Source organism: Pseudophryne corroboree, chromosome 8, assembly GCF_028390025.1.
Source record: "Pseudophryne corroboree isolate aPseCor3 chromosome 8, aPseCor3.hap2, whole genome shotgun sequence".
NCBI classification, from domain to species: Eukaryota; Metazoa; Chordata; class Amphibia; order Anura; family Myobatrachidae; genus Pseudophryne; species Pseudophryne corroboree.
In genome coordinates, this window is record NC_086451.1 from 151,755,441 (window position 1) to 151,771,621 (window position 16,181).

A 16,181-nucleotide genomic window follows, 5' to 3' on the forward strand; every position below is an offset into this window, starting at 1 on the left:
ATAGCTTTATTTATCTTTGTTTACTAAAATATTGAATGCTTATGTCTTATAAATTTAGTAGGAAAGTATTCTAATGACTTGCTTATGACATCCCATAGAGTTTATTATGTTTAGTACCTTGGACACTGTAGCTTATTCACTTAAATCTCTGATAAATTGCTTGTCTGCTATGCACAGTCTGGTTAGCACAGTTTGTAAGGTGTTGGGTTTGCACTATCAAATTAAGACTGTCATTGGTTTGAATCCCATGTTATCATATTTTTATTTTACTAGTGTGGTTTGTGGCTCTATAATATGAATGCCTATGTCTTTTTACAACAATAGTCAAGTCTTCCAATGGACTTTTTAGTGAAACCCAATAGATAGCTTTATTTTCTCTTTGTTTACTCAAATATTGAATGCTTATGTCTTATAAATTTAGTAGGAAAGTATTCTAATGACTTGCTTATGACATCCCATAGAGTTTATTATGTTTAGTACCTTGGACACTGTAGATTATTCACTTAAATGCCTATGTCTTTTAACAACAATAGTCAAGTCTTCCAATGGACTTTTTAGTGAAACCCAATAGATAGCTTTATTTTCTCTTTGTTTACTCAAATATTGAATGCTTATGTCTTATAAATTTAGTAGGAAAGTATTCTAATGACTTGCTTATGACATCCCATAGAGTTTATTATGTTTAGTACCTTGGACACTGTAGCTTATTCACTTAAATCTCTGATAAATTGGGTGTCTGGTATGCATAGTCTGGTTAGCACAGTTTGTAAGGTTTTGGGTTTGCACTATCAAATTAAGACTGCCATTGGTTCAAATCCCATGTTATCATGTTTTTATTTTACTAGTGTGGTTTGTGGCTCTATAATATTAATGCCTATGTCTTTTAACAACAATAGTCAAGTCTTCCAATGGACTTTTTAGTGAAACCCAATAGATAGCTTTATTTTCTCTTTGTTTACTCAAATATTGAATGCTTATGTCTTATAAATTTAGTAGGAAAGTATTCTAATGACTTGCTTATGACACCCCATAGAATATATTATGTTTAGTACCTTGGACACTGTAGCTTATTTACTTAAATCTCTGATAAATTGTGTGTCTGGTATGCACAGTCTGGTTAGCACAGTTTGTAAGGTGTTGGGTTTGCACTATCAAATTAAGACTGTCATTGGTTTGAATCCCATGTTATCATGTTTTTATTTTACTAGTGTGGTTTGTGGCTCTATAATATGAATGCCTATGTCTTTTAACAACAATAATCAAGTCTTCCAATTGACTTTTTAGTGAAACCCAATAGATAGCTTTATTTTCTCTTTGTTTACTAAAATATTGAATGCTTATGTCTTATAAATTTAGTAGGAAAGTATTCTAATGACTTGCTTATGACATCCCATAGAGTTTATTATGTTTAGTACCTTGGACACTGTAGCTTATTCACTTAAATGCCTATGTCTTTTAACAACAATAGTCAAGTCTTCCAATGGACTTTTTAGTGAAACCCAATAGATAGCTTTATTTTCTCTTTGTTTACTCAAATATTGAATGCTTATGTCTTATACATTTAGTAGGAAAGTATTCTAATGACTTGCTTATGACATCCCATAGAGTTTTATTATGTTTAGTACCTTGGACACTGTAGCTTATTCACTTAAATCTCTGATAAATTGGGTGTCTGGTATGCATAGTCTGGTTAGCACAGTTTGTAAGGTGTTGGGTTTGCACTATCAAATTAAGACTGTCATTGGTTCAAGTCCCATGTTATCATGTTTTTATTTTACTAGTGTGGTTTGTGGCTCTATAATATGAATGCCTATGTCTTTTAACAACAATAGTCAAGTCTTCCAATGGACTTTTTAGTGAAACCCAATAGATAGCTTTATTTTCTCTTTGTTTACTCAAATATTGAATGCTTATGTCTTATTAATTTAGTAGGAAAGTATTCTAATGACTTGCTTATGACACCCCATAGAATATATTATGTTTAGCACCTTGCTTATTTACTTAAATCTCTGATAAATTGTGCACTTGGTATGCACAGTCTGGTTAGCACAGTTAGTAAGGTGTTGGGTTTGCACTATCAAATTAAGACTGTCATTGGTTCAAATCCCATGTTATCATGTTTTTATTTTACTAGTGTGGTTTGTGGTTCTATAATATGAATGCCTATGTCTTTTAACAACAATAGTCAAGTCTTTCAATGGACTTTTTAGTGAAACCCAATAGATAGCTTTATTTTCTCTTTGTTTACTCAAATATTGAATGCTTATGTCTTATAAATTTAGTAGGAAAGTATTCTAATGACTTGCTTATGACACCCCATAGAATATATTATGTTTAGTACCTTGGACACTGTAGCTTATTTACTTAAATCTCTGATAAATTGTGTGTCTGGTATGCACAGTCTGGTTAGCACAGTTTGTAAGGTGTTGGGTTTGCACTATCAAATTAAGACTGTCATTGGTTTGAATCCCATGTTATCATATTTTTATTTTACTAGTGTGGTTTGTGGCTCTATAATATGAATGCCTATGTCTTTTAACAACAATAGTCAAGTCTTCCAATTGACTTTTTAGTGAAACCCAATAGATAGCTTTATTTATCTTTGTTTACTAAAATATTGAATGCTTATGTCTTATAAATTTAGTAAGAAAGTATTCTAATGACTTGCTTATGACACCCCATAGAATATATTATGTTTAGTACCTTGGACACTGTAGCTTATTTACTTAAATCTCTGATAAATTGTGTGTCTGGTATGCACAGTCTGGTTAGCACAGTTTGTAAGGTGTTGGGTTTGCACTATCAAATTAAGACTGTCATTGGTTTGAATCCCATGTTATCATATTTTTATTTTACTAGTGTGGTTTGTGGCTCTATAATATGAATGCCTATGTCTTTTAACAACAATAGTCAAGTCTTCCAATTGACTTTTTAGTGAAACCCAATAGATAGCTTTATTTATCTTTGTTTACTAAAATATTGAATGCTTATGTCTTATAAATTTAGTAGGAAAGTATTCTAATGACTTGCTTATGACATCCCATAGAGTTTATTATGTTTAGTACCTTGGACACTGTAGATTATTCACTTAAATGCCTATGTCTTTTAACAACAATAGTCAAGTCTTCCAATGGACTTTTTAGTGAAACCCAATAGATAGCTTTATTTTCTCTTTGTTTACTCAAATATTGAATGCTTATGTCTTATAAATTTAGTAGGAAAGTATTCTAATGACTTGCTTATGACATCCCATATAGTTTATTATGTTTAGTACCTTGGACACTGTAGATTATTCACTTAAATGCCTATGTCTTTTAACAACAATAGTCAAGTCTTCCAATGGACTTTTTAGTGAAACCCAATAGATAGCTTTATTTTCTCTTTGTTTACTCAAATATTGAATGCTTATGTCTTATAAATTTAGTAGGAAAGTATTCTAATGACTTGCTTATGACACCCCATAGAATATATTATGTTTAGTACCTTGGACACTGTAGCTTATTTACTTAAATCTCTGATAAATTGTGTGTCTGGTATGCACAGTCTGGTTAGCACAGTTAATAAGGTGTTGGGTTTGCACTATCAAATTAAGACTGTCATTGGTTTAAATCCCATGTTATCATGTTTTTATTTTACTAGTGTGGTTTGTGGCTCTATAATATGAATGCCTATGTCTTTTAACAACAATAGTCAAGTCTTCCAATTGACTTTTTAGTGAAACCCAATAGATAGCTTTATTTTCTCTTTGTTTACTAAAATATTGAATGCTTATGTCTTATAAATTTAGTAGGAAAGTATTCTAATGACTTGCTTATGACATCCCATAGAGTTTATTATGTTTAGTACCTTGGACACTGTAGCTTATTCACTTAAATCTCTGATAAATTGGGTGTCTGGTATGCATAGTCTGGTTAGCACAGTTTGTAAGGTGTTGGGTTTGCACTATCAAATTAAGACTGTCATTGGTTCAAGTCCCATGTTATCATGTTTTTATTTTACTAGTGTGGTTTGTGGCTCTATAATATGAATGCCTATGTCTTTTAACAACAATAGTCAAGTCTTCCAATGGACTTTTTAGTGAAACCCAATAGATAGCTTTATTTTCTCGTTGTTTACTCAAATATTGAATGCTTATGTCTTATTAATTTAGTAGGAAAGTATTCTAATGACTTGCTTATGACACCCCATAGAATATATTATGTTTAGCACCTTGCTTATTCACTTAAATCTCTGATAAATTGTGCGCTTGGTATGCACAGTCTGGTTAGCACAGTTAGTAAGGTGTTGGGTTTGCACTATCAAATTAAGACTGTCATTGGTTCAAATCCCATGTTATCATGTTTTTATTTTACTAGTGTGGTTTGTGGTTCTATAATATGAATGCCTATGTCTTTTAACAACAATAGTCAAGTCTTTCAATGGACTTTTTAGTGAAACCCAATAGATAGCTTTATTTTCTCTTTGTTTACTCAAATATTGAATGCTTATGTCTTATAAATTTAGTAGGAAAGTATTCTAATGACTTGCTTATGACATCCCATAGAGTTTATTATGTTTAGTACCTTGGACACTGTAGCTTATTCACTTAAATCTCTGATAAATTGGGTGTCTGGTATGCATAGTCTGGTTAGCACAGTTTGTAAGGTTTTGGGTTTGCACTATCAAATTAAGACTGCCATTGGTTCAAATCCCATGTTATCATGTTTTTATTTTACTAGTGTGGTTTGTGGCTCTATAATATGAATGCCTATGTCTTTTAACAACAATAGTCAAGTCTTCCAATGGACTTTTTAGTGAAACCCAATAGATAGCTTTATTTTCTCTTTGTTTACTCAAATATTGAATGCTTATGTCTTATAAATTTAGTAGGAAAGTATTCTAATGACTTGCTTATGACACCCCATAGAATATATTATGTTTAGTACCTTGGACACTGTAGCTTATTTACTTAAATCTCTGATAAATTGTGTGTCTGGTATGCACAGTCTGGTTAGCACAGTTAATAAGGTGTTGGGTTTGCACTATCAAATTAAGACTGTCATTGGTTTAAATCCCATGTTATCATGTTTTTATTTTACTAGTGTGGTTTGTGGCTCTATAATATGAATGCCTATGTCTTTTAACAACAATAGTCAAGTCTTCCAATTGACTTTTTAGTGAAACCCAATAGATAGCTTTATTTTCTCTTTGTTTACTAAAATATTGAATGCTTATGTCTTATAAATTTAGTAGGAAAGTATTCTAATGACTTGCTTATGACATCCCATAGAGTTTATTATGTTTAGTACCTTGGACACTGAAGCTTATTCACTTAAATGCCTATGTCTTTTAACAACAATAGTCAAGTCTTCCAATGGACTTTTTAGTGAAACCCAATAGATAGCTTTATTTTCTCTTTGTTTACTCAAATATTGAATGCTTATGTCTTATACATTTAGTAGGAAAGTATTCTAATGACTTGCTTATGACATCCCATAGAGTTTTATTATGTTTAGTACCTTGGACACTGTAGCTTATTCACTTAAATCTCTGATAAATTGGGTGTCTGGTATGCATAGTCTGGTTAGCACAGTTTGTAAGGTGTTGGGTTTGCACTATCAAATTAAGACTGTCATTGGTTCAAGTCCCATGTTATCATGTTTTTATTTTACTAGTGTGGTTTGTGGCTCTATAATATGAATGCCTATGTCTTTTAACAACAATAGTCAAGTCTTCCAATGGACTTTTTAGTGAAACCCAATAGATAGCTTTATTTTCTCTTTGTTTACTCAAATATTGAATGCTTATGTCTTATTAATTTAGTAGGAAAGTATTCTAATGACTTGCTTATGACACCCCATAGAATATATTATGTTTAGCACCTTGCTTATTCACTTAAATCTCTGATAAATTGTGCACTTGGTATGCACAGTCTGGTTAGCACAGTTAGTAAGGTGTTGGGTTTGCACTATCAAATTAAGACTGTCATTGGTTCAAATCCCATGTTATCATGTTTTTATTTTACTAGTGTGGTTTGTGGTTCTATAATATGAATGCCTATGTCTTTTAACAACAATAGTCAAGTCTTTCAATGGACTTTTTAGTGAAACCCAATAGATAGCTTTATTTTCTCTTTGTTTACTCAAATATTGAATGCTTATGTCTTATAAATTTAGTAGGAAAGTATTCTAATGACTTGCTTATGACACCCCATAGAATATATTATGTTTAGTACCTTGGACACTGTAGCTTATTTACTTAAATCTCTGATAAATTGTGTGTCTGGTATGCACAGTCTGGTTAGCACAGTTTGTAAGGTGTTGGGTTTGCACTATCAAATTAAGACTGTCATTGGTTTGAATCCCATGTTATCATATTTTTATTTTACTAGTGTGGTTTGTGGCTCTATAATATGAATGCCTATGTCTTTTAACAACAATAGTCAAGTCTTCCAATTGACTTTTTAGTGAAACCCAATAGATAGCTTTATTTATCTTTGTTTACTAAAATATTGAATGCTTATGTCTTATAAATTTAGTAAGAAAGTATTCTAATGACTTGCTTATGACACCCCATAGAATATATTATGTTTAGTACCTTGGACACTGTAGCTTATTTACTTAAATCTCTGATAAATTGTGTGTCTGGTATGCACAGTCTGGTTAGCACAGTTTGTAAGGTGTTGGGTTTGCACTATCAAATTAAGACTGTCATTGGTTTGAATCCCATGTTATCATATTTTTATTTTACTAGTGTGGTTTGTGGCTCTATAATATGAATGCCTATGTCTTTTAACAACAATAGTCAAGTCTTCCAATTGACTTTTTAGTGAAACCCAATAGATAGCTTTATTTATCTTTGTTTACTAAAATATTGAATGCTTATGTCTTATAAATTTAGTAGGAAAGTATTCTAATGACTTGCTTATGACATCCCATAGAGTTTATTATGTTTAGTACCTTGGACACTGTAGATTATTCACTTAAATGCCTATGTCTTTTAACAACAATAGTCAAGTCTTCCAATGGACTTTTTAGTGAAACCCAATAGATAGCTTTATTTTCTCTTTGTTTACTCAAATATTGAATGCTTATGTCTTATAAATTTAGTAGGAAAGTATTCTAATGACTTGCTTATGACATCCCATATAGTTTATTATGTTTAGTACCTTGGACACTGTAGATTATTCACTTAAATGCCTATGTCTTTTAACAACAATAGTCAAGTCTTCCAATGGACTTTTTAGTGAAACCCAATAGATAGCTTTATTTTCTCTTTGTTTACTCAAATATTGAATGCTTATGTCTTATAAATTTAGTAGGAAAGTATTCTAATGACTTGCTTATGACACCCCATAGAATATATTATGTTTAGTACCTTGGACACTGTAGCTTATTTACTTAAATCTCTGATAAATTGTGTGTCTGGTATGCACAGTCTGGTTAGCACAGTTAATAAGGTGTTGGGTTTGCACTATCAAATTAAGACTGTCATTGGTTTAAATCCCATGTTATCATGTTTTTATTTTACTAGTGTGGTTTGTGGCTCTATAATATGAATGCCTATGTCTTTTAACAACAATAGTCAAGTCTTCCAATTGACTTTTTAGTGAAACCCAATAGATAGCTTTATTTTCTCTTTGTTTACTAAAATATTGAATGCTTATGTCTTATAAATTTAGTAGGAAAGTATTCTAATGACTTGCTTATGACATCCCATAGAGTTTATTATGTTTAGTACCTTGGACACTGTAGCTTATTCACTTAAATCTCTGATAAATTGGGTGTCTGGTATGCATAGTCTGGTTAGCACAGTTTGTAAGGTGTTGGGTTTGCACTATCAAATTAAGACTGTCATTGGTTCAAGTCCCATGTTATCATGTTTTTATTTTACTAGTGTGGTTTGTGGCTCTATAATATGAATGCCTATGTCTTTTAACAACAATAGTCAAGTCTTCCAATGGACTTTTTAGTGAAACCCAATAGATAGCTTTATTTTCTCGTTGTTTACTCAAATATTGAATGCTTATGTCTTATTAATTTAGTAGGAAAGTATTCTAATGACTTGCTTATGACACCCCATAGAATATATTATGTTTAGCACCTTGCTTATTCACTTAAATCTCTGATAAATTGTGCGCTTGGTATGCACAGTCTGGTTAGCACAGTTAGTAAGGTGTTGGGTTTGCACTATCAAATTAAGACTGTCATTGGTTCAAATCCCATGTTATCATGTTTTTATTTTACTAGTGTGGTTTGTGGTTCTATAATATGAATGCCTATGTCTTTTAACAACAATAGTCAAGTCTTTCAATGGACTTTTTAGTGAAACCCAATAGATAGCTTTATTTTCTCTTTGTTTACTCAAATATTGAATGCTTATGTCTTATAAATTTAGTAGGAAAGTATTCTAATGACTTGCTTATGACATCCCATAGAGTTTATTATGTTTAGTACCTTGGACACTGTAGCTTATTCACTTAAATCTCTGATAAATTGGGTGTCTGGTATGCATAGTCTGGTTAGCACAGTTTGTAAGGTTTTGGGTTTGCACTATCAAATTAAGACTGCCATTGGTTCAAATCCCATGTTATCATGTTTTTATTTTACTAGTGTGGTTTGTGGCTCTATAATATGAATGCCTATGTCTTTTAACAACAATAGTCAAGTCTTCCAATGGACTTTTTAGTGAAACCCAATAGATAGCTTTATTTTCTCTTTGTTTACTCAAATATTGAATGCTTATGTCTTATAAATTTAGTAGGAAAGTATTCTAATGACTTGCTTATGACACCCCATAGAATATATTATGTTTAGTACCTTGGACACTGTAGCTTATTTACTTAAATCTCTGATAAATTGTGTGTCTGGTATGCACAGTCTGGTTAGCACAGTTAATAAGGTGTTGGGTTTGCACTATCAAATTAAGACTGTCATTGGTTTAAATCCCATGTTATCATGTTTTTATTTTACTAGTGTGGTTTGTGGCTCTATAATATGAATGCCTATGTCTTTTAACAACAATAGTCAAGTCTTCCAATTGACTTTTTAGTGAAACCCAATAGATAGCTTTATTTTCTCTTTGTTTACTAAAATATTGAATGCTTATGTCTTATAAATTTAGTAGGAAAGTATTCTAATGACTTGCTTATGACATCCCATAGAGTTTATTATGTTTAGTACCTTGGACACTGAAGCTTATTCACTTAAATGCCTATGTCTTTTAACAACAATAGTCAAGTCTTCCAATGGACTTTTTAGTGAAACCCAATAGATAGCTTTATTTTCTCTTTGTTTACTCAAATATTGAATGCTTATGTCTTATAAATTTAGTAGGAAAGTATTCTAATGACTTGCTTATGACATCCCATAGAGTTTTATTATGTTTAGTACCTTGGACACTGTAGCTTATTCACTTAAATCTCTGATAAATTGGGTGTCTGGTATGCATAGTCTGGTTAGCACAGTTTGTAAGGTGTTGGGTTTGCACTATCAAATTAAGACTGTCATTGGTTCAAGTCCCATGTTATCATGTTTTTATTTTACTAGTGTGGTTTGTGGCTCTATAATATGAATGCCTATGTCTTTTAACAACAATAGTCAAGTCTTCCAATGGACTTTTTAGTGAAACCCAATAGATAGCTTTATTTTCTCGTTGTTTACTCAAATATTGAATGCTTATGTCTTATTAATTTAGTAGGAAAGTATTCTAATGACTTGCTTATGACACCCCATAGAATATATTATGTTTAGCACCTTGCTTATTCACTTAAATCTCTGATAAATTGTGCGCTTGGTATGCACAGTCTGGTTAGCACAGTTAGTAAGGTGTTGGGTTTGCACTATCAAATTAAGACTGTCATTGGTTCAAATCCCATGTTATCATGTTTTTATTTTACTAGTGTGGTTTGTGGTTCTATAATATGAATGCCTATGTCTTTTAACAACAATAGTCAAGTCTTTCAATGGACTTTTTAGTGAAACCCAATAGATAGCTTTATTTTCTCTTTGTTTACTCAAATATTGAATGCTTATGTCTTATAAATTTAGTAGGAAAGTATTCTAATGACTTGCTTATGACATCCCATAGAGTTTATTATGTTTAGTACCTTGGACACTGTAGCTTATTCACTTAAATCTCTGATAAATTGGGTGTCTGGTATGCATAGTCTGGTTAGCACAGTTTGTAAGGTTTTGGGTTTGCACTATCAAATTAAGACTGCCATTGGTTCAAATCCCATGTTATCATGTTTTTATTTTACTAGTGTGGTTTGTGGCTCTATAATATTAATGCCTATGTCTTTTAACAACAATAGTCAAGTCTTCCAATGGACTTTTTAGTGAAACCCAATAGATAGCTTTATTTTCTCTTTGTTTACTCAAATATTGAATGCTTATGTCTTATAAATTTAGTAGGAAAGTATTCTAATGACTTGCTTATGACACCCCATAGAATATATTATGTTTAGTACCTTGGACACTGTAGCTTATTTACTTAAATCTCTGATAAATTGTGTGTCTGGTATGCACAGTCTGGTTAGCACAGTTTGTAAGGTGTTGGGTTTGCACTATCAAATTAAGACTGTCATTGGTTTGAATCCCATGTTATCATGTTTTTATTTTACTAGTGTGGTTTGTGGCTCTATAATATGAATGCCTATGTCTTTTAACAACAATAATCAAGTCTTCCAATTGACTTTTTAGTGAAACCCAATAGATAGCTTTATTTTCTCTTTGTTTACTAAAATATTGAATGCTTATGTCTTATAAATTTAGTAGGAAAGTATTCTAATGACTTGCTTATGACATCCCATAGAGTTTATTATGTTTAGTACCTTGGACACTGTAGCTTATTCACTTAAATGCCTATGTCTTTTAACAACAATAGTCAAGTCTTCCAATGGACTTTTTAGTGAAACCCAATAGATAGCTTTATTTTCTCTTTGTTTACTCAAATATTGAATGCTTATGTCTTATTAATTTAGTAGGAAAGTATTCTAATGACTTGCTTATGACACCCCATAGAATATATTATGTTTAGCACCTTGCTTATTCACTTAAATCTCTGATAAATTGTGCACTTGGTATGCACAGTCTGGTTAGCACAGTTAGTAAGGTGTTGGGTTTGCACTATCAAATTAAGACTGTCATTGGTTCAAATCCCATGTTATCATGTTTTTATTTTACTAGTGTGGTTTGTGGTTCTATAATATGAATGCCTATGTCTTTTAACAACAATAGTCAAGTCTTTCAATGGACTTTTTAGTGAAACCCAATAGATAGCTTTATTTTCTCTTTGTTTACTCAAATATTGAATGCTTATGTCTTATAAATTTAGTAGGAAAGTATTCTAATGACTTGCTTATGACACCCCATAGAATATATTATGTTTAGTACCTTGGACACTGTAGCTTATTTACTTAAATCTCTGATAAATTGTGTGTCTGGTATGCACAGTCTGGTTAGCACAGTTTGTAAGGTGTTGGGTTTGCACTATCAAATTAAGACTGTCATTGGTTTGAATCCCATGTTATCATATTTTTATTTTACTAGTGTGGTTTGTGGCTCTATAATATGAATGCCTATGTCTTTTAACAACAATAGTCAAGTCTTCCAATTGACTTTTTAGTGAAACCCAATAGATAGCTTTATTTATCTTTGTTTACTAAAATATTGAATGCTTATGTCTTATAAATTTAGTAGGAAAGTATTCTAATGACTTGCTTATGACACCCCATAGAATATATTATGTTTAGTACCTTGGACACTGTAGCTTATTTACTTAAATCTCTGATAAATTGTGTGTCTGGTATGCACAGTCTGGTTAGCACAGTTTGTAAGGTGTTGGGTTTGCACTATCAAATTAAGACTGTCATTGGTTTGAATCCCATGTTATCATATTTTTATTTTACTAGTGTGGTTTGTGGCTCTATAATATGAATGCCTATGTCTTTTAACAACAATAGTCAAGTCTTCCAATTGACTTTTTAGTGAAACCCAATAGATAGCTTTATTTATCTTTGTTTACTAAAATATTGAATGCTTATGTCTTATAAATTTAGTAGGAAAGTATTCTAATGACTTGCTTATGACATCCCATAGAGTTTATTATGTTTAGTACCTTGGACACTGTAGATTATTCACTTAAATGCCTATGTCTTTTAACAACAATAGTCAAGTCTTCCAATGGACTTTTTAGTGAAACCCAATAGATAGCTTTATTTTCTCTTTGTTTACTCAAATATTGAATGCTTATGTCTTATAAATTTAGTAGGAAAGTATTCTAATGACTTGCTTATGACATCCCATATAGTTTATTATGTTTAGTACCTTGGACACTGTAGATTATTCACTTAAATGCCTATGTCTTTTAACAACAATAGTCAAGTCTTCCAATGGACTTTTTAGTGAAACCCAATAGATAGCTTTATTTTCTCTTTGTTTACTCAAATATTGAATGCTTATGTCTTATAAATTTAGTAGGAAAGTATTCTAATGACTTGCTTATGACACCCCATAGAATATATTATGTTTAGTACCTTGGACACTGTAGCTTATTTACTTAAATCTCTGATAAATTGTGTGTCTGGTATGCACAGTCTGGTTAGCACAGTTAATAAGGTGTTGGGTTTGCACTATCAAATTAAGACTGTCATTGGTTTAAATCCCATGTTATCATGTTTTTATTTTACTAGTGTGGTTTGTGGCTCTATAATATGAATGCCTATGTCTTTTAACAACAATAGTCAAGTCTTCCAATTGACTTTTTAGTGAAACCCAATAGATAGCTTTATTTTCTCTTTGTTTACTAAAATATTGAATGCTTATGTCTTATAAATTTAGTAGGAAAGTATTCTAATGACTTGCTTATGACATCCCATAGAGTTTATTATGTTTAGTACCTTGGACACTGTAGCTTATTCACTTAAATCTCTGATAAATTGGGTGTCTGGTATGCATAGTCTGGTTAGCACAGTTTGTAAGGTGTTGGGTTTGCACTATCAAATTAAGACTGTCATTGGTTCAAGTCCCATGTTATCATGTTTTTATTTTACTAGTGTGGTTTGTGGCTCTATAATATGAATGCCTATGTCTTTTAACAACAATAGTCAAGTCTTCCAATGGACTTTTTAGTGAAACCCAATAGATAGCTTTATTTTCTCGTTGTTTACTCAAATATTGAATGCTTATGTCTTATTAATTTAGTAGGAAAGTATTCTAATGACTTGCTTATGACACCCCATAGAATATATTATGTTTAGCACCTTGCTTATTCACTTAAATCTCTGATAAATTGTGCGCTTGGTATGCACAGTCTGGTTAGCACAGTTAGTAAGGTGTTGGGTTTGCACTATCAAATTAAGACTGTCATTGGTTCAAATCCCATGTTATCATGTTTTTATTTTACTAGTGTGGTTTGTGGTTCTATAATATGAATGCCTATGTCTTTTAACAACAATAGTCAAGTCTTTCAATGGACTTTTTAGTGAAACCCAATAGATAGCTTTATTTTCTCTTTGTTTACTCAAATATTGAATGCTTATGTCTTATAAATTTAGTAGGAAAGTATTCTAATGACTTGCTTATGACATCCCATAGAGTTTATTATGTTTAGTACCTTGGACACTGTAGCTTATTCACTTAAATCTCTGATAAATTGGGTGTTTGGTATGCATAGTCTGGTTAGCACAGTTTGTAAGGTTTTGGGTTTGCACTATCAAATTAAGACTGCCATTGGTTCAAATCCCGTGTTATCATGTTTTTATTTTGCTAGTGTGGTTTGTGGCTCTATAATATGAATGCCTATGTCTTTTAACAACAATAGTCAAGTCTTCCAATGGACTTTTTAGTGAAACCCAATAGATAGCTTTATTTTCTCTTTGTTTACTCAAATATTGAATGCTTATGTCTTATAAATTTAGTAGGAAAGTATTCTAATGACTTGCTTATGACACCCCATAGAATATATTATGTTTAGTACCTTTTACACTGTAGCTTATTTACTTAAATCTCTGATAAATTGTGTGTCTGGTATGCACAGTCTGGTTAGCACAGTTAATAAGGTGTTGGGTTTGCACTATCAAATTAAGACTGTCATTGGTTTAAATCCCATGTTATCATGTTTTTATTTTACTAGTGTGGTTTGTGGCTCTATAATATGAATGCCTATGTCTTTTAACAACAATAGTCAAGTCTTCCAATTGACTTTTTAGTGAAACCCAATAGATAGCTTTATTTTCTCTTTGTTTACTAAAATATTGAATGCTTATGTCTTATAAATTTAGTAGGAAAGTATTCTAATGACTTGCTTATGACATCCCATAGAGTTTATTATGTTTAGTACCTTGGACACTGAAGCTTATTCACTTAAATGCCTATGTCTTTTAACAACAATAGTCAAGTCTTCCAATGGACTTTTTAGTGAAACCCAATAGATAGCTTTATTTTCTCTTTGTTTACTCAAATATTGAATGCTTATGTCTTATAAATTTAGTAGGAAAGTATTCTAATGACTTGCTTATGACATCCCATAGAGTTTTATTATGTTTAGTACCTTGGACACTGTAGCTTATTCACTTAAATCTCTGATAAATTGGGTGTCTGGTATGCATAGTCTGGTTAGCACAGTTTGTAAGGTGTTGGGTTTGCACTATCAAATTAAGACTGTCATTGGTTCAAGTCCCATGTTATCATGTTTTTATTTTACTAGTGTGGTTTGTGGCTCTATAATATGAATGCCTATGTCTTTTAACAACAATAGTCAAGTCTTCCAATGGACTTTTTAGTGAAACCCAATAGATAGCTTTATTTTCTCGTTGTTTACTCAAATATTGAATGCTTATGTCTTATTAATTTAGTAGGAAAGTATTCTAATGACTTGCTTATGACACCCCATAGAATATATTATGTTTAGCACCTTGCTTATTCACTTAAATCTCTGATAAATTGTGCGCTTGGTATGCACAGTCTGGTTAGCACAGTTAGTAAGGTGTTGGGTTTGCACTATCAAATTAAGACTGTCATTGGTTCAAATCCCATGTTATCATGTTTTTATTTTACTAGTGTGGTTTGTGGTTCTATAATATGAATGCCTATGTCTTTTAACAACAATAGTCAAGTCTTTCAATGGACTTTTTAGTGAAACCCAATAGATAGCTTTATTTTCTCTTTGTTTACTCAAATATTGAATGCTTATGTCTTATAAATTTAGTAGGAAAGTATTCTAATGACTTGCTTATGACATCCCATAGAGTTTATTATGTTTAGTACCTTGGACACTGTAGCTTATTCACTTAAATCTCTGATAAATTGGGTGTCTGGTATGCATAGTCTGGTTAGCACAGTTTGTAAGGTTTTGGGTTTGCACTATCAAATTAAGACTGCCATTGGTTCAAATCCCATGTTATCATGTTTTTATTTTACTAGTGTGGTTTGTGGCTCTATAATATTAATGCCTATGTCTTTTAACAACAATAGTCAAGTCTTCCAATGGACTTTTTAGTGAAACCCAATAGATAGCTTTATTTTCTCTTTGTTTACTCAAATATTGAATGCTTATGTCTTATAAATTTAGTAGGAAAGTATTCTAATGACTTGCTTATGACACCCCATAGAATATATTATGTTTAGTACCTTGGACACTGTAGCTTATTTACTTAAATCTCTGATAAATTGTGTGTCTGGTATGCACAGTCTGGTTAGCACAGTTTGTAAGGTGTTGGGTTTGCACTATCAAATTAAGACTGTCATTGGTTTGAATCCCATGTTATCATGTTTTTATTTTACTAGTGTGGTTTGTGGCTCTATAATATGAATGCCTATGTCTTTTAACAACAATAATCAAGTCTTCCAATTGACTTTTTAGTGAAACCCAATAGATAGCTTTATTTTCTCTTTGTTTACTAAAATATTGAATGCTTATGTCTTATAAATTTAGTAGGAAAGTATTCTAATGACTTGCTTATGACATCCCATAGAGTTTATTATGTTTAGTACCTTGGACACTGTAGCTTATTCACTTAAATGCCTATGTCTTTTAACAACAATAGTCAAGTCTTCCAATGGACTTTTTAGTGAAACCCAATAGATAGCTTTATTTTCTCTTTGTTTACTCAAATATTGAATGCTTATGTCTTATACATTTAGTAGGAAAGTATTCTAATGACTTGCTTATGACATCCCATAGAGTTTTATTATGTTTAG